Below are 19,993 nucleotides of genomic sequence, written 5' to 3'. Positions count from 1 at the left end.
TCTTCTATTTTCTAATTTGATTTTGCCTTGTAAGACTATCGGTATGACAATCGGTAAGACTATCCCAAATTGTCATACCGGTTGTCTACTTATAAGTTTTTTTTTGTTGTTTTGTTAAGTCATTCAATCAGTTTTTATTTTTGTTAAAAATTTCAACAGTCTTCAGTTATTTTTCTCTCTTCTCTCTCTATCTCTCATATTCGAACCAGATCAAATCTTCCTCCATTATCTTCCTTGCTCGAGTTTTTACTCAGCAAACTAAAACTTCACTCTTGTGATATATACATACAAGTATATACTTACAGAAGTGCTGCCCATTTTTTCTTTTCTTTTACTTCAATTCGATTTTTCCCCAAAATCAGTTTTTTTATTTATTTTATTTTTATTTTAATTTCTGTTTTGTGTCTTTTGGCTTTTCAAATCTGCGTTTGTGAGTTAAGAATTTTAACGAGATACATTTCTGTCTAAATTTTTCGATTATAATTAATTTAATTCGAATTATTAAATTAATTTAATTAATTCGAATTTTCTTAATATTATTCTTAAAATTCTGAAAGTGTGTGTCTTATTATTATTTTTAAATGGCTCTCAATTTCCAAATTGTTTCGCATAATCTTGTTGGTTATTTTAATCCAGATAAATGTGATGTAGAAAAATTTAAGCCATGGATTAGATTTTTAAATGACCATTCGATTGTTAGCTCTGCTATTAAATCAAATGTGATTTTAAATGTTGATCTGCTAAGACTGATTTGCACAACCTCTACTGTGGCCGATGATTTTAAATCGTTTTCATTCACCGTGGCAAACACACAGTATGTGGTTGATGAAACAGTCGTCAATCAAGCTTTAAATTTTCCTATGGACAATTTCTGTAATTTGCCCTCTGAAAATGATATTTCAAACTTTTTCCATGCTATTCACTATCAGGGGGTGATCAATTCAACCAAACTTTCAATTTGGTGTCTGAATGGGACATTTTCTTCGATACTCTTTCTAAAGTGTTTGCCAACTGCACTAAATCCAACTTTCACAACATCACTTCCACTCTGCAGTATATTGGTCTTGCGGTTGTTTTCAATCAAAGGATCAATTTTGGCAAACTACTTTTACCCATTCTCTTGAGACGTCTCACTACTTCTTTACGTGATCATTCTACAAATCGTAGGGTCTCGTGTTACTATGCTCGTTTTCTCATGCTTATAGCAGATCATCTTCTCACACCTGAGCACAAAGCCCTTTTTGCTAACTCCGCAGTAACCGAACCCCCTCCTGTAAGCAAAAAGATTTACACCCGCCAAGACACAACTTTCAAATTCATGCAAGTTCCAGTACTTGTATCTGCTTTCATGGCCACTTATATTCCCTTACCTATTTTCAATCTTCCCGGTCATGAACAGCAAGCTCAACCTCCAGTGGTTCAAGCCACCCAGGCTCCTCCAACATCAGATGCTCTTCCATTACAAGTAGTAATTCCTCACTCTCACTCCATTCCTACTTCTGTTGAAAGACCCCCAGTGGTTGATAGGACTGACCATGAAGTTGTAGAACCACAGCTTCAATCCCAGGTCATAGAGCCAAACACAGAGTCACAACCTATCTCAACCTCTCCCCCACTGTCTAAAATGTTACCTAGAAGGTTAATAGGAAATAGTGTATTGGTGGATGTGAATGAACCCTCAGCTCTGCCTCCTCCGAAGAAAAGAAGAACATTACTGAGGCATCTGAAAGCCCATCCTTGTCCTCCCAACATGACATGGACTTTGAAATGGCCACTGAACCGTTACTAGAAACATCCTCTCAACAGGATGAATCTATTGAAATTCGCCATAGGGCCATGGCATCTTGTACTGAGTCAATCACAATTCCATTACTCACAATGGAACCATACATACCCGTAGATGATACTCAGGACACGGAGTGAGGAGTGCACATAGAGTCTGTTACAGTGCCTGCCATAGTTACGGCAGAAGAGCAGTCACATGCTTCTGAGGGAAAATCTGACTCTCAGCCACCTTTAATAGAGTCATTTTCTCCCCTCCCAGATCCAACACCTCTGGCTCCCTCACGGGATTCTCCACTCGCAGATATATCTGGAGAAAGTGGAGGGCAACTCGGTCAATCTATCCCTGAAGCAATTCAGACATCTATTTCACATGAAATGATAGGTTTGACTGAGGATCGGGACTTGCGAATTCCCATTGCACCACCACTGACCTCTCTTGAAGAGGCTAGGGTGATTTTAATTGCAGGTACAGAAGAACAGCAATAGGAAGATTCCTCACGAGCAATTATATTGAGAGAAACACAAGCACGTGAGGTGAGTGAACCAAACACGAGTGAAATTTAGGTGAGAGCACACACAGACACAGACACTGAAAACCTGTTAGCTCAAATTGCTACTTTAAAAGAAGAACTTGCTAAAAGCCAAGCTGAAGCTAAATCATTCAAAGCACAAGTGGTTGAACGGTCTTCTTCTTCCACCTCTGTCAACAATCAGCTGGCACTCATCAGGAATGATATCTCAGATCTCAAGACCACTGTCATACCAAAGCTCAATTCCATTCAGGAAACTCCAACTTTATCAGCTGACGACATTTCTAACTTCTGCTCTCTACATACAAGAATGACTTCTCTTGAAGACCTGGTTGAAATGAATCATTCACTGGACTCCTCCAGATTTCTAAAGATAGAAACGGGCATGGAACATCTTAATAAAGGGATGAAACACTTGTATTTCATGATCAAGAATTCTCACTGCCCTAATGAAGAATAAAGAACTTACTTTGAAGGGCCGTCTGGTGGAGGCTCAGGCTCTGGAAGTGATGGAGGTCATGGAGGTTCTAAAGGAAAGTCAGTAGAGGATCCCTCAACTAAGGGGGAGAAGAAAGGGAGTAGTGGAAAGGGAAAAGAAAAAGATACCTCTGCTGGAGACAAAGGAAAGGCTGATGATGTCTACTACAGTGGAGAACAGGATGACTTTGATATTTTTGACATTCCCACTGAACCAGTCTTGGAAGATAAAGATGGTTTATTTGAAGCTGAAGAGGAAAGTGATTTTGGAGAATGGGAAAAGGAAGCTACAGTGGATCCTATCTTTGAGAAAGAGTTTCAGTAGCAGCAGTCGGAGATGAAAAGAAAAGAAGCTGAACTCAAAAAGGTCTCCCAGATCATTGACATGAGGAAAGACATACAAAGAACAGAAACTCTTCAAAAGCAACGTCTTCATGACATTAAGGCTCAAGAAAGGAGAAGAGATGTCAGACTGAAGATTGGTGAAAAATGGGATGAAGCTAGGAGAGTACTTGATATGCCTCAGCTGAGCACTAACAATGATAGGAAGTTCCTACATCTTCTTGACAAGCTGGAAATCTCAAATCCTAACAATGACATGTACATGAATGCTATCAAGACTGAAGTCTCAAGGATCACAGCTGCTTTTGACAGATCCCTAAATGAGATGACCATGTTTGTATATTGTCAGAGTGAAGGATCTTTCAAGGTGTCACTTCATCTATTTGATAATCGTTCTTTGTCAGAGATTTGGGTTCTTCTCAACAAAGTAAAAAGAAGCTCAGAATTGAATGAAGTTCTTCGAGAAAGGCTTAAAGAGTTTGCCAGCAGGGCTAGTCCTCAAGTGGTCAACAATCCTCATCAGGTGAGATTCTTTAAGTCTGATTGTCTTCAAATCTGTCAGCTAGATGCACAATCTCTTAAAGACTACTCAGCTAAGCATCTAGTCTGGATGGAGCATCATTTAAGAGCTGTTGGATACTCATCCATGTTGAAGACTCAAGCTGCTAATTTGATTCAAGCTTATTGTGAAAAGAATATTAAAAGGTACAATCAGTTCAAGAATAAGCTGAAGTCAGTTGGAGTTCAACCAGTCAGACCAGCAAGCTTCACTCCAGAAAAGGATCATGTCTTTGACAAGGAGTTGCTTCAAGATTTAGAAGAAGGTGAAGTCAGAAGAGAAGACAACTGAAGTCAATTAGCTCAAAACTCAATGTAATATGATTAGAGCTTTATGAATCAAGATAGACTAATGTAGTTATATGTTCAGGCTAGAGGAACATCTATCTTGTATTCACTTGTAAATTTCTTTTGGAATCTGGAAAATGTTAAATATAATCCAGAACTTTTCTGCTATTTACTTTGCATTACTGTTTATATCTTTTTCTTATTTGTTAGTTGAGTTATCCTCTAGGTATTTGTTGTTATTGTCTAACAAATAAATAGGGGGAGATTGAAAGGCATATGTTAAGCCTATTTGTTTATTCGAGGATTTAACTCAACTCAAATAAGAATGTAGTAAGTAAATAGTGGATCTATCGTCGGAGAGATCTCACAAAGTAACATATGTCAAAGGGTTAAGAAACATTGTTCATCTACAGACTCGAAGATTCACTGGAAAAAGCTCAAGTAATTGATCAAGCCTCAGTGATATAAATCATGATTGTAGATTTAACCAAGTGACAGAGATCTCGTCAGGGTATCAATTAATTACAGGAATTTAATCTGAAGAAAACAAGACTTGGAGAAACATCACAGAAGTTAGTCATTCATGAACCAGACAGTACATCGAGTGTCAACATTCAAGTGGTGAAATGGATTCAGTGATTTTCAGAAGATTGTCAGAAGAGTGGTTGTTGTTCAAGAATAGTATTAATTCTCTATTAATTAATTAAGTCATTTAAATTAATTAAGAAAATAAATTAAATCTGCAAAGATTAATTTATTGATTAATTGAATTAATTGGTTAATTAATTCTGAATTAATATTATGCATTTTTCAGAAATGATTTTGAATTTATATTCAAAAAGAAAATCAGCAAAACAGATTTGAATTGGTATGACAATTGGATTGTCATACCGAAAGTCCTACCAAGTCTTTCTGGATAGTTCTACCAAGTCATTCTATTGTCCTACCGATAGTCTTTCCAAGTCAAGTAATTGTCCTACCGAAAGTTCTACCAGTTCAAAGGATTGTCTTGCTAGTTCATTTTGGATTGTCTTGCCAAATGTCATGCTGATTCAATTCGAGTGATCTGTCTACTTAAACAAACAGAAGCAGATCATTTTGTCAACACAATTGAATACACAGCCAACCACTGAAGAACACAAAACAAACAGAAGCAGAGAAATTATTGTAAAATTCTCAGAGCATTTATTTTTAGCAGTTATTGTTAAATCCAATCCACTAGAAATTCTTTTGTTGTTCTTGTGTAACTATCTAGCGGATCAAAATCCCTAGAACTTAATCTCAAATCACTTTTAGCATTTGATTCTAATTATTGCAAAAATAGAAAAAGTTCATGTTGAATTTATTCTAAATTTGTGATAATTAATTTGAGATTAATTCCTTGTAACAGATTCCGTTGTTGTAACACATTTCAAGTTTAATAAAAGTTTTATTTAACTTGAATTTTGTTTCAATTTTTATTCCGCATTTTATTCGATTAAACGGTATAGTTTGTATTCAACCCCCCTTCTACAAACATATTGGGACCTAACACGGCTTCTACAATTGTTGCCTTTTGCACCAGAGTGGCATAATCCGTAAGCTCAAGGATTGCCACCCTATTCTGAATCCACGGTTTCAGTCCCTGCTGAAACCTCCTAGCTTTCTTTTCCTCAGTGCTCACAAATTCCGGCACAAACCTTGATAACTCAGTAAATTTTGCTTCGTACTCTGCTACAGATAAGTTATTCTGCTTTAGCTCCAGGAACTTGAGCTCCATCTGGTTTTCCATAAACCTCGGGAAATACTTTCCCAGAAACAACTGACGAAATCTCTCCCAGGTTATGATAGCATCTGTCTCCATGTTTTTCTTGGCCTCCCACCAGTAGTTGGCCTCTCCTTTCAGAAGGTAGGTAGCAAATACAGTCTTCTGTGCCTCATCGGTACTCAGAATCTCAAAGGATTTCTCTATTCCTTTAACCAGGCCCTTGCCTCAACTGGGTCGGCTGATCCGTGGAACTCAGGGGGCTTAAGGGACTTAAAAGCCCTGAAAGAGTTTGCCACAGCATTGTTATTTCCTTGAGGGGTGGGTTGGGTTGACGTTCCAATTTCTGCCTTAGTAGTTGCATGAACTGGCCCATGGGATCCATGTCCTGGGTTTGGTATTGGTTGCTTAACCTCAGTTTCTCCTTCCTCAGCATTTATCTCAAATCCCTCAACATCATATGTTTCCTCTTCCTCTTCATACAGGGAGTCATCCTATTCCACATAATCCTCGTCTTCCTCTTCACTGTGTTCCTGGTTCCTATCATCCTGGTTATGTCTTCCCTGGTCCTCAGATCCAGGGTTCGCCCTAGTTCCAATCTTTCTTGGCGGCATGCTACTGATAATAAAAAAAATTATTGGGAAATTCAACGTTAGGTCACAATCATACACAACATTGTGCCTTGCACAGCTCTATAATGGGGAGAATGTATCTCGCAATTCTATTATATTATGACAGTTCTAATAAGAAGTGCAGTAATAATAATGATAAAAACCGTGATCTCGTCACTAAGGAACTGAACCGAAAGGAAACAAATATATACATAATGCGAGAAATACATAGTTTCGATCTGGTCAAAAGTACAACAGTGCTACAGCCATATGTCCCAAAAGTGATACACAAGAGTCTATCTGTCTAGTCAGAAAAAGGGATGCTATATACAAATCAACTATCCCGGAAAATTGGCTCTTACTAAGGCCTCGACTAACTAGACAACTAGACTATCCCATCATCAATCCTGAATCACACACCGGAGCGGGTCAGCTCCCATACCCTTTCCATCGCACGATGGAAGATATAGTCGGCCTACCGCCTGGAGATCCTACCATGCCTGTCCCCCTGGAGCGATCTAAGTCTCGCTCGGGACGTGAGCTCTATCCCCGTCAGCTCCCTCCTCAAGGATCGGGGTATAGCAGCCCTAGTCTCATAAGCTCGAGTACGCCTACCCGCCCTCTCCGCATCCAACTCCCTCCTGACCTCATCCAACCGGGCCTCAGCAACAGCCAATCGGGTCCTCAGTACATCCTGAACATAGCCGTGGGCTAACAAAGACTGCCTATGGGCAGGGTCGAGAGGTGGTGAATCCGGAGCCGCTGGGGGTGCCTCCTCGGTCTTCCTAGGCTCGGGAGTATCAGTCTCAGAGCTGTCATCATAAGTGCTCCAGGATGGTAGTGGAGGGGTAGGAGCTCTGACCACTCGAAATGTGGGTAAAGGGGTACCAGTGTACACTACCATAGGTCTGACACGCTCCTCAGCTACTGGGACCTCATCCGGGTCCTCCTCATCTGAAATAGTAATGACCTCTATCTCTAACTCCTCTGAGGGGTCCTCCTCATCCTCCTCCATTTCAGGCTCCTCCTGATCCTCGATATCTAGCAGAGCCTCATCATGCTCATGCTCGAACATCTCAGGGTCCTCTATCTCATGCGCCTACACATTAAATGAGCTAAGTTACTATCATGATACTTATAAGGGTTCCCGTAAGGGTTTCAACTGTCAGCGCTACTTTAAGTAGTCCGACCATGAACTTGGCAAGAGTTCTTATTATCTTTGTGAGTTTGTTATTATATCGTCGCATCATCTCTGAGGTTTATAACGCTTGGCTCTGATACCATTTCTGTAACACTCCCAGATCCGGGGTCAGGGATCCGGGTCGTCACGGTCTTTCTTCCCACAATTATCACTTAACTTAATTAATAATAAACAACCTCATGTTGTGACCCCACACTAACACACACCACCACACGTCATAGTCTCAGAGATGAAATTGAAATAAGTACAAGTCCTTGAATCCACAATTAAAAGTTATTACAACCCAAAATGATTACTTGATAAGTTTACAGTTAATTGCCATTATCTGCCACAAGTTATAATTATACATAATTGATTCTCAAAAGTAGAAAGTCTGATCTACATATAGATCTACCTCTGCAGCTACAGCAGCTACGATCTCAACGGGAAGGCGCGGGGCGCTTCCCACGCTCTTGCGCTGGGTCTGCTTGAGCCTGTCCATCTTTCCTAACTGTTGTTGTGTGATGAAGAAATAAAGCAAGAGTGAGCATTACAGCTCGCAAGATAATATATAGTGTAATCAATAATGCAAGTATCTAATAGATAACTTACTGAAAACCTTTATCAAGTGTAAGATAATTACTTACTGGATATAAGCTTAAAGGAAGATGAAGTTACCAAATACTTCACTATACTTATATCATTTATAAGGCTACTTGAACTACCACTGTTCAAAGTATTATAGGTTTAAAAAGGTCATCCCATAGATGAGACCACAAGTTAAGACTTGAATAGATTCAATCTTTGAAATATTATTGAATGAAATAAAGTTACGAGATACTTTATTTAGTCTCGATATATATCCACATATATATCTCTTAAACATTTCATGGAACCTCTGTTATGTAAAGTATGAACAGAGTTTGTAACATCCAATGAATTTTGGAAAGGAAAAGAATTTTTGGCATAACCCGATATCTTGTTGATCAGGAAAAGATACCAATAAGTAACCTTTTCTACTAGTAGATGGATGAATCCCCCACCGGTCATCACCTTGGCCACATAAGGACCTTGTGCTGGACCGCCACCCGGCCTCTTACGCGTTGATGGACTGCCACCCAGCCACTTACACTTTGATAGACCGTACCCCGGCCTGTCGCTAATGCCGACTCAATTAGATGGGCTTACTTCCCGAACGTTGGGTAAGTAATCAATTCATTTGTTTTCTTAAAACAGCAACCACATTGCGAATGTAAAATGCACCACAGAGCTGGATCCCCCAGGTTTTGAGCGAGTATTTAAATCCCCTTTGAAAGGAAGATCTTAAATATAAAAATGAGTTTTGGGGTCCACTCTAACTTAAAAAAATCATTTTGAAAACTCGAAAACATTTTAAGAATGTTTGGAGTACTGCTGATTTATTAAAATAAATCAGTCCCGATATATTAGAAAATATCTGAATATTATTATTTAAATAATATTCTCATAAAGATAATCCTTATAAAAATAATCAAAGTAGAAGTTTTAAAACTCATACTTGAAATGGATATTAAATAACCAAAGATATACTTATATGAAAGTACTATCTTTATTTGAATAATCGAAAATAAGTTTGATTATCGAAACATTATTCTTTAATAAAATAAAGAATATTATTAAATAATAAGCGGAGTCATAATACCTCGAATGAATATTATAATTAATATTCATTAAATAAAATAAACGGAGTCATACATCCTCAAATGAATATTCAAATAATATTCATTAAATAATATAACTGAGTCATAAGCCCTCGAATGAATATTATAAATAATATTCATTAAATAAAATAAAGTTAAAGTTATCGAATAAACCTTATTCGATTAATAGTTTTGAAAACTATAACCATATATATATAAAAGTATATATATATTATACTCGGGAACATCGACTCCTGGTTTAGAAATATGTTCATCTTTTGATCCCCTATACTAAGGGTAAACTCAAATACCGCTTATCTCTAGTATAGGTATTATGCAACTATAAGTATTTGAACCAACAGATATATAAATCAAGAATACGAAACAGGCATGCATATATATCATATCACATGCTCCAATATATCGCAAGAATTTGCTAATAACAAATATGCATTTATCACAAGATCATGCATATACACATATACATCACAACAACAGTTATACGGGTAGAAAACTTGCCTGAGCGACTGGGGGTTACAAATGGCTCGGGACGAGTCTGGTAACCTATAAACAACATGTGAGTTGGAATTAAACCAAAGTCACTTGTAAATCTATACTTTAACCAAATTAGACTCTAACGCTCGTTTTGCGCTTACTGATTCTCTTAAGTCACTCGAGTACCCTCGGCTCCACCATTTTTAATAAATTAACCATTACGAGTTTTAAGGCGATTCTTTCGCGAGTGTCTTACTAACTGCCTAACACACTTAACATAATTGTTTCATACACTAATTAACCCTTTTTAGGTCTTTAACCTATGTTTCAAAGTAAGGCGAGGGGTAATGTTTCGTTCGCGAAACGTCGTTACTTAAAACGGTCGTTTCTCCTAAACCGTACATCGGAATCAAACGAACCACATATCAAAACGAAGCTCGTAACATGAACTATCTAAACATGGCAGTCAAAACCTAGCAGGGAGTTCTCGGGTCCTAATGTTATGAACAAAAGCAGTCTAAAGTAAATCGGACATTACGACGGCTATGTTTACGCGATTTCCCAATTTTATACCATTCCAATACAACCACCAATCAATCCCAATCCATCCATACAACCAACATCCATCCACAATACATCATAACAGCCCCAATGAACTCAATATTAACAATTATACTTATTCTTAAACTTGAATTTAAACTATACTTAAGTCCTTTAACCAAACCATAAGATTTCAATATTCAATTCACCACCATTCCAACCCAAACTCTAAACCAACAAGCATTAAGCTACTCTATTACCATAACAACCAAAATCATCCTAATATACAAAGTAAAGCTAGGGTTTGGAGTTGATATACCTTCCTTGAAGTGATGTGAGTAGCTAGGAAGCCTTAAGAAGCCTTGAGATGTCTTAGAGATGCTTGAATCTTAAAGGAAAAACAAGAAAAATCAAGTTAAAAACCTTGAAATCACTATTCATTGTCTTCTTCATTAATTTCTTGGAGAAGATTAAGAATGAATTGGAGGCTTAAACTCATAAGATAGCCATAACTATGCATAAGGAGTACTAGAGAATTATCTTACCAATTTAGGAAGCTTGGAACTTGGATTTTGAAAAATCTTCTCTTTGAAAATGGAAAAAGCCGAGAGCAAATGTTCTTGGTGAAGAGAAATACAATTTTTGTTTTGATGAAATGATTTGTTTTGGCTTGGTGGATGTAGTTTTGTTTTTTTTTGGTTAATTACTTTATTAACCTTGTCTTTGTGTGGTTATAAACCAACCACATATCCTCCCTCCCTATGTCATGCTTACATCACCTTATTGTGTCATCATCTCTTACTTGTCCTCTCCTTATTGGTTGGATGACCTCATCATCCCTAACCTCCTTGATTAACTTCCTAATTGTTTGCCTAATGACCGCTGATCTGTTATACGGTTCGCTTAACTTTCGTTTTCGTTTATCGTTTGAGGGATCATACCCGGGATCTTATTACTTAGGTTCCCTTAACCTTTCTCAATATATTATATTCCTTTTATGATCCTCTCTTATAATCCTTTAATTTAAATCCTTTTTATCCTGTTACCTTATACTCAATTCTTTCCGTATCTACTGGATTTCTGGGAAAAATCAAAGTGTTCGGAATTGGATTCTGACGATCTTTACATACACTTATATACCCTATAGAGTACCAATAAAATCTCAGAATATCCATAACAGAACCCCTACATAGTGTGGCATGAACAGTTTTCTTCTTCAGCAATATCAGCAAAAACACTATTCATAAGGGTTACAAAGAGTTCAAAATTTTGGGGTTATTACAAATTTGGAATGATCACTTAACACGTATTGAGTTTTCTTACGATAATAGATCGTATGTCAGTATCGAGATGTCGCCTTATGAGACCCTTGAGGGAAGACAATGTCGATCTCCCTTATATTAGGATGAAGTTGTAGAGCGCAAGATACTCGGACCAGCAGTGGCCCAAAGGACCAAGGATATAATAGATCTAATCAGAGGACGGCTGGTAGTAGCCCAAGATGGACATAAGAAGTAAGCTGATTTGACAACGAAAGGACAAAGAGTATGAAGTAGGGAACCTATTATTGTTAAAGGTATTCCCATGGAGAGGATTGATGAGGTTCGGAAAGGAACGAAAGCTAAATCCACGATTTGTTGGACCCTTGGCTATATTAAGATGTATTGGGAAGCTGTCAAATGAACTGGCCCTATCCCGGAACCTGCAACAAGTCCATAACATGTTCCACATATCAATATTAAGGAAGGATAATCCGAATGTCAGACATATAAGGGAATACGAGCGCATAGGCATGCAACCAAACTTGACCTATATGGAGCAACTAGTAAGGGTTATGGATTGAAAGGAGCAAGTGCTTAGCAACAGGGTTATCAGACTAGTTAGGGTTTTTTTAGTAAAACCACAATGTGGGAAGAATTGACTTGAGCTAGAAAGTGCAATGCTAGAAAAGTATCCCTATTCATATCTATCTGATTCCGGGACGGAATCCTTTTAAGGAGGGGAGACTGTAATAACCCCAAATTTTGGAATTTATGAGACACTAATGAATAGTAACTTTTGCTGATTATGCTGATTAAGGAAAATTATCAGACCACGCTATATAGGAGTACTGTTATGGAAATTCTAAGATCGTATTAGTATTCCATAAAGTAAATGAGTGTATGTAAAGGTCATTAGAATTCGGATCCGGACACTTTGATTTTTCCCGAAAATCCACCAGATACCGAAAGAATTGAGTATAAGGTAACATGATTAAAATGATTTAAATTCAAAGATTATAAGAGAGGATAAAAAAAGGAATTTAAGATATTGAGAAAAGTTTAGGGGAACCCAAGTAATAAAATTCCGGATATGATCCCTCAAACGACGAACGGAAACGAAAGTTAAGCGAACCGTAAAATAAATGAACGATCAAGAGACAATCTTGTACAAGAAGCCAAGGAGTATGACATCATCAAACCACAAAGAAAGGACATGTGTTCAAAGATGACACAAACAAGATGACACAATCAAGATGACATAAGCATGACAAATGGATATGTTTTGTTGGTTGAATGTGAGCCAAGTATTATTTACCATGGTAAAATTTTAATTAACAAAGTAAGAAAAGCAACCAAGCAAAATCATAACACACAAAATTGGAAGTTGACTTTGCCTTCCAAGAAGAAAGCTCTCGGCCAAAACAAACCCAGAAACTTCAAACTATCATATCTCCTTCAATACTCACTCAAATGTTATGTTCTATAGCTCGTTGGAGAGGTATTGAGATGGCCTAAAACTCTTGTTCACAAGTCTCATCCAAATAAGCATGGTAAGACCCTCATTATTGCAGTTCTTTAAATCGGACTTTTAAAAACTTCAAAATCTAACTTTGTGTTTTCTTGATTGGTTGTGAGATCCAAGCTTGTATAAGGATTAATCAAGGTTTTAAGGCTTCCTAGAAACTTTCCCCTCACAAATAAAGGTATAAAACTTCTGGACCTTTAAATACTAAGTTTGTTGCTTGAATTTTGGGATGGTTTGGATGGATAAGTAGTTGTTTGAATGATTAAGTTTGAATTGAACTTTGGTTGTTAAGTAGATTAGTTGATTATGGAGATGGTATAATATTGAATTCGAATTATATTCTTGACCTTGTTTTGGCTAAGATTAGTAGCCTAGGTTTGAATCTTGAAGTTGTGGATGGATTGTAGTTGGAAGGGATTGATTTAGAGTGGTAAAAATATTGGAAATCGTTAAGTTCTAGCCGTCATAATGCCCGATTTTCCTTAACTATTTTTGTGATTAACTTTAGAACCCGTGAACTCACTGTAAAATTCTGACCTTTGCCATGTTTAGATAGTTCATGTTACGAGCTTCGTTTTGATATGTCGTTCACCTAAATCCGAGTTACGAGCGATGAGAAATGACCATTTTAAGTAATAGTGTTTCGCGAGCGAACCCCGAAACCTCGAGTAACTTTGAGACCATAATTGAGACCCTTAAATGATTAATCGAAACACAAGAGAATTATGTCAAGTGAATAAGTGAATAAGGCAGTTAGTAAAGTTCTCACGAAGGAATCGCCTTAAAATTCGTAACGGTTAATTTATTAAAATTAGTGGAGCCGAGGGTACGCGAGCGATTAACGTAAATCGTTAAGCGTATAAGCGACCGTTTGGGTATGAGTGAGTTTTAACTAGTTTCTTAAGCGACCGTGGTCTAATTCCGGCTTATGTTGTTGTTCATAGGTTACCGGACCCACTCTAAGCTTAAGTCTACCTCGGAACACTCAGGCAAGTTTTCTACCTGTTATACTATTGTTGTGATGTAAATATATTGATGCATTATCTTGACATAAGTGCATGACTGTTATTAGCAAATCTTGCGATATATTGGAGCATGTTGATATGGTATATATATGCATGTTGTGAAATCTTGATATTATATTATCAATTCAAATGCTTATAAACTGCATAATACCTATGCTAGAGATAAGCAGTAGTTGCTTTAGTATAGGGGACCCAAAGGTGAACATTTTTCTAAACCCAAAGGTGTTACAGAGGTTATCATGTGGATTTCTTTGAAAAACACTGTGAAGTTGTAAGCAATTCTACAGGCAAAGTGGTTTTAAAAGGTAACTGGCATGGTAATATTTATGAAGCCAGACTTTCAACAAATACTGATGGTTCTGCAATCTGTCTCTTGAGTAGAGCATCAATTGAAGAAAGCTGGAATTGGCATAAAAGACTCTTTCATTTAAATTTCAACAACATAAATGAGCTAGTAATGAAATATCTTATGAGAGGATTGCCAAAATCAGTATTTGCTCCTGATGGCCTTTGTGATTCATGTCAAAAGGCAAAACAAAGAAAATCTTCATTCAATAGCAAAACTGAAACATCAATTCTTGAGCCTTATTACCTACTGCATGTTGATCTATTTGGTCCAGTCAATGTCATGTCTATTGCAAATAAGAAATATGCTATAGTTATAGTGGATGGGTTCACAAGATACACTTGGGTGTATTTCTTGCACAAGAAGAATGAAACTGCATCTACTCTAACTGATCATGTCAGACAGCTGGATAAGTTGGTCAAAGATTTTGTTAAAATTATAAGAAGTGAAATGGCACTGAGTTCAAGAATTTATCATGGAAGAGTTCTACAAAGAGCAAGGAATCAAACAGGAATTTTTTGCATCTGGAACTCCACAGTAAAATGGAGTTATAGAAAGAAAGAACAGGTTTCTCATTGAAGCTGCACGAACTATGCTTGATGAAGCAAGGCTACCAACCTACTTTTGGGCTGAAGCTGTGCAGACTGCTTGTTTTACACAGAATGCTACACTCGTAAACAAGCATGGAAAAACACCATATGAGATGGTGAAGAAAAAGAAGCCAAATCTGAAATACTTTCATGTATTTGGATGTAAGTGTTTTGTTCTTAAGACTCATCCTGAATAGCTATCAAAATTTGATCTAAAAGCTGATGAAGGAATTTATGTTGGATATCCACTTTCCACAAAAGCCTTCAGAGTCTACAATTTAAGAACAAGGGTTGTCATGGAATCTATCAATGTATCTTTTGATGATAAGAAACTTACTGGACTTGAAGAATTCAATAATCACGATCAGCTGAGATTTGAAAATGAAGACTTAAATTCTGATTCTGTAAATTATGATGACTTATACTCTGATCCTATAAGTTCTGATGTCATTGAAACTGTGGTAACAACTCCAAAGGAAAATGCACATGTCCAGGGGGAGCAAGCTGACGATCCTACCACAACTCAAGATTTTCAAGAAGCATCAGAACCTGTAACTGGCTCTTCAAGTTCTGATGAGCCAAATTCTGATAATTCTGGAAACTCTGATTCTTCAAATACTGAAGGATCTAACTCAAATTCTGAAGTCTCAGAGAGCATAACTATAGGGGGCATCAGAAAATGCTGATGGAGATAGCATGGATCATGGGGGAGGATCCAGTTCTAGAAATAAACTTCCATCTGTAAGGAAGTGGACCAAATCACATACACCTGACTTAATTATTGGAGATCCTGAAGCAGGTGTCAGAACTAGAACTGCAACATCAAATGAATGTCTCTATCATTCTTTTCTATCTCAGACTGAACCAAAGAAAGTGGAAGAAGCTCTTCAAGATGCTGATTGGGTGCAAGCAATGTAGGAAGAGTTAAATGAATTTGAAAGAAACTGTTGGAATAATCTTAAATTTAGTTATTAATTATTTGTTTATTTAATTATTAGATATTTAGCAATAGATTAATTATTAGAGAAAAATATTAATTTAGAATTGTTTAGTAGTGGGGTAGTGGAGTAGTGGAGTTATGGAGTAAATTATGGACATGTAATTTACCCATTAATTAGTAGTGGTTAGTTTTAGTAATAGTTAGTTTTAATATGTTTGTAAAGCCTATATAATGGCTAGTTTACCTTGAGTTTTAGAAGAAGAATAAAAGTAAGTAAAAATAGCAGTACAAGTTCTCTTCAAAAATGTAGGTGTCTTTTTTTTCTGAAGTTTTTTTTCCAACATGGCATCAGAGCCATATGATCCAGGGCTTATAAAACTCTTATAAAAATATACATATACATATATATATTATCCTTAATATTTTCCATGGCATCTACAAATGCAAAAAATATGGGCATCTGTCAAAGAATTGTAGATTTCAGAATGATGAAGAAAGGTTAGCACAATTGATCGAGGGAGAACCACTCCTTGAGAGTTGTGGAAAGATCCAAAGTGTTTTTGGAGAGAAAGTGCTCCAAAGTGTTTTTTGAGAGAAAGTGCTCCAAAGTGTTTTTGATGAGATAGTGCATCAAAATTGATGGTGGTGAGAAGTGCATCACAGGCGAAGAGAAAGTGCTTCGTAAATTTAAGATTATGGGGTGAATGTTGGAATAATCTTAAATTTAGTTATTAATTATTTGTTTATTTAATTATTAGATATTTAGCAATAGATTAATTATTAGAGAAAAATATTAATTTAGAATTGTTTAGTAGTGGGGTAGTGGAGTAGTGGAGTTATGGAGTAAATTATGGACATGTAATTTACCCATTAATTAGTAGTGGTTAGTTTTAGTAATAGTTAGTTTTAATATGTTTGTAAAGCCTATATAATGGCTAGTTTACCTTGAGTTTTAGAAGAAGAATAAAAGTAAGTAAAAATAGCAGTACAAGTTCTCTTCAAAAATGTAGGTGTCTTTTTTTCTGAAGTTTTTTTTCCAACAGAAACAAAGTCTGGACCCTAGTGCCAAGACCAAAGAACAGATCAGTTGTTGGCACAAAGTGGATGTTCAGAAATAAAACTGACAATGATGGCATAATTACAAGAAACAAATCAAGGCTGGTTGCTAAGGGTTACTCTCAACATGAGGGTATTGATTATGATGAAACATTTGCACCAGTTGCTAGATTAGAAGCCATAAGAATCTTTTTGGCTTATGTTGCTCACAAAAAGTTTAAACTCTTTCAAATGGATGTAAAAAGTGCTTTTTCTCAATGGAGAATTGGAAGAAGAGGTGTATGTTGAACAACCTCCAGGCTTTGTAGATTCAAAATTTCCAAATCATGTCTACAGGCTTGACAAAGCACTTTATGGCCTTAAGCAAGCTCCAAGAGCATGATATGAGACTTTATCTCAATTCCTTCTGGAAAGTGGATTTTACAGTGGTACAATTGATAAAACACTGTTCTACCCCAACCATGGAAAGGACTTACTTTTGGTATAGATTTATGTTGATGATATCATATTTGGTTTTACAAATGCCAAACTCTATGAAAGGTTTGCAAAGCTAATGCAGTCAAGATATCAAATGAGTATGATGGGATAACTTAGTTATTTTCTGGGCCTTCAAGTCAAGTAAAATGAAGAAGGCACTTTTATCTGTCAATCCAAGTACACCAGAAATTTACTCAAGAAATTTGGAATGCAAGACTGTTCAACAGCATCCACTCCCATGGCCACTGCAACCAAGTTAGATAAAGATACTGGTTCATCAGTAGATATTACTAACTACAGAGGGATGATTGGTTCTTTACTCTATTTAACTGCAAGTAGACCTGATATCATGTATGCTACCTATCTTTGTGCAAGATTTCAGGCTGATCCAAGAGAACCTCACTTAATAGCTGTGAAAAGAATTTTCAAGTACCTTAAGGGTACAGCTAATCTAGGATTGTGGTATCCTAGAGAATCAGATTTTAAGCTAATAGGTTACTCAGATGCAGATTTTGCAGGATGCAAAATAGACAGGAAAAGCACTAGTGGAAGCTGCCAATTTCTTGGAGGCAGATTAGTTTCTTGGTTTAGCAAGAAATAGAAATCAATTTCCACATCAACTGCAGAAGCAAAATATATTACTGCAGGAATCTGTTATGCACAGATTCTTTGGATGAAGAATCAGTTACTGGATCATGGGTTAGAATTTTCTAAAATACCTATTTATTGTGATAATCAAAGTGTTATTGCTATGACAGGTAATCCAGTTCAACACTCAATGACAAAGCACATCAGCATTAGGTACCATTTCATAAGGGAACATGTGATGGAAGCTACAGTGGAATTGCATTTTATTCCAACAGATCAACAACTAGCAGATATCTTCACAAAACCACTATATGAAGCTACCTTTACAAGACTGGTAAATGAACTTGGAATGGTTTCAGGTTCTTTCTCTAAATCTGCTTAGTTTTTGTTCTCGTGCATCAGACTTTATGATCAGTGTTTACAGATTTTTTTTATTTTCATATAATCTGTGCTTTAATTGAAATACATTAAATACTGATTGTTATCTGATGTGGATCTTTATACTCTGATAGTGATTTGAATGTTCTGTGACTATTCAATCCAATGAGGATACATGTGCTAGATGCTGACATAGTAGTCTTTAACATACTAGAAATCCCATGTTTAAATTAGTTGTTTATGTGGAAACTCATTAACACAAGCAAATTCTGATTTTGAGCTTAGTCAAGTTTACTTTATGTATCTTATTACTTAGTCACAAACTAGATTCTTGCTTCTTATCTGTCAAATTCTGATGTCAGTAAATCTTAAGGATGAAGCTAAATGCTGATAAGCCTCACTTATCTGAAGAAAAGAAAAAAAAAGAATAATAAAAGTCAGGTACTCCTTTGAGATCTAGAGAAAATAATGTGGAAAGGAAGACCCAAATGCATTGCTGGTATTAAGTAATATGCATTAGAAAAGCAAATAAATTTTTCTTGGTGACTTTTCACATTCTCTGATTACTGGAGAAATACTCTGATAATAGCATAAATTCTGATAAGCAGTTGTGACTCACTTACACTGAGAAGCCACTGTAAAAAGGAATTTCAAAAGATGCATAAAATGAGCACAAACAGTTGAGGTGGACCCTAGCATAAATTTGTTCTATAGTAGACTTCATAATTGATGACAGATTTTAAGCACTTTTCTCAGTTATGCCTTATTTCTAAGATGTACTGAAGTTTATCAGACTTTAATCTTTATCTGATATTCTGCTAAATGCACACACTATCACTCCATATGAATGATGAAAATTATTGTGGTGATTAAGTTGTTTTTGACAAACAGTTACGTGTCATTTGCATAATTCTGAGGACAAGTTCTGATGAAAGTTCTGATGATTAAACTCTGAAGAATCCAGTCAGTTTTTGTATGAAGAATCACTGAAAAAGATATTCACTTTTTGAGTTGGTAAGCCATATTCTGATGACTGTTACAATCTGATATAAGTTAAAGTTCTCATATTAAATCCTAATGGAATCTCTGATGCTTACGTGGCATTATTCTTTACTTGACTTATTTATGGTAAAAACTGAAACGGTCATAATTAATCAGAATATAATTAGGTGAGATAAAAATAGTCATAATCATTAAGGGTTAGTGGTAAATGTGTATGTCCTGAAAAACTGTATGTGCACGATAATTATTGCTTATTTCCCATGCCCATTAACTCCTACTTTAATTTTTTACTGACTGTTCCCACGTTGCCAGGTGTAAATTGCCTGCCATGCTTCAAAAATATAACTGTTGAGTGGAGAGAATATATATATGGGAGTTACAAGATTTTCTAATCTTTTACTTACTTTTCTATTCTTAATCTCTCTTATTCTCTCTCTCTCTAATATTCTCTGAAGCGTTTTCTTACAGGACTTTTATCAAACACCTTGCAAACACTCTCTTTCTCATTTAATCTCTTACAGAGATGGCACCAAAAGACTTGATTTTCAATGGAGCTAAGTTTGTTCCTAACAACT

The sequence above is a fragment of the Apium graveolens genome, chromosome 3, assembly GCF_009905375.1.
Source record: "Apium graveolens cultivar Ventura chromosome 3, ASM990537v1, whole genome shotgun sequence".
Lineage (NCBI taxonomy): Eukaryota > Viridiplantae > Streptophyta > Magnoliopsida > Apiales > Apiaceae > Apium > Apium graveolens.
This window is presented reverse-complemented; position numbering follows the sequence as displayed.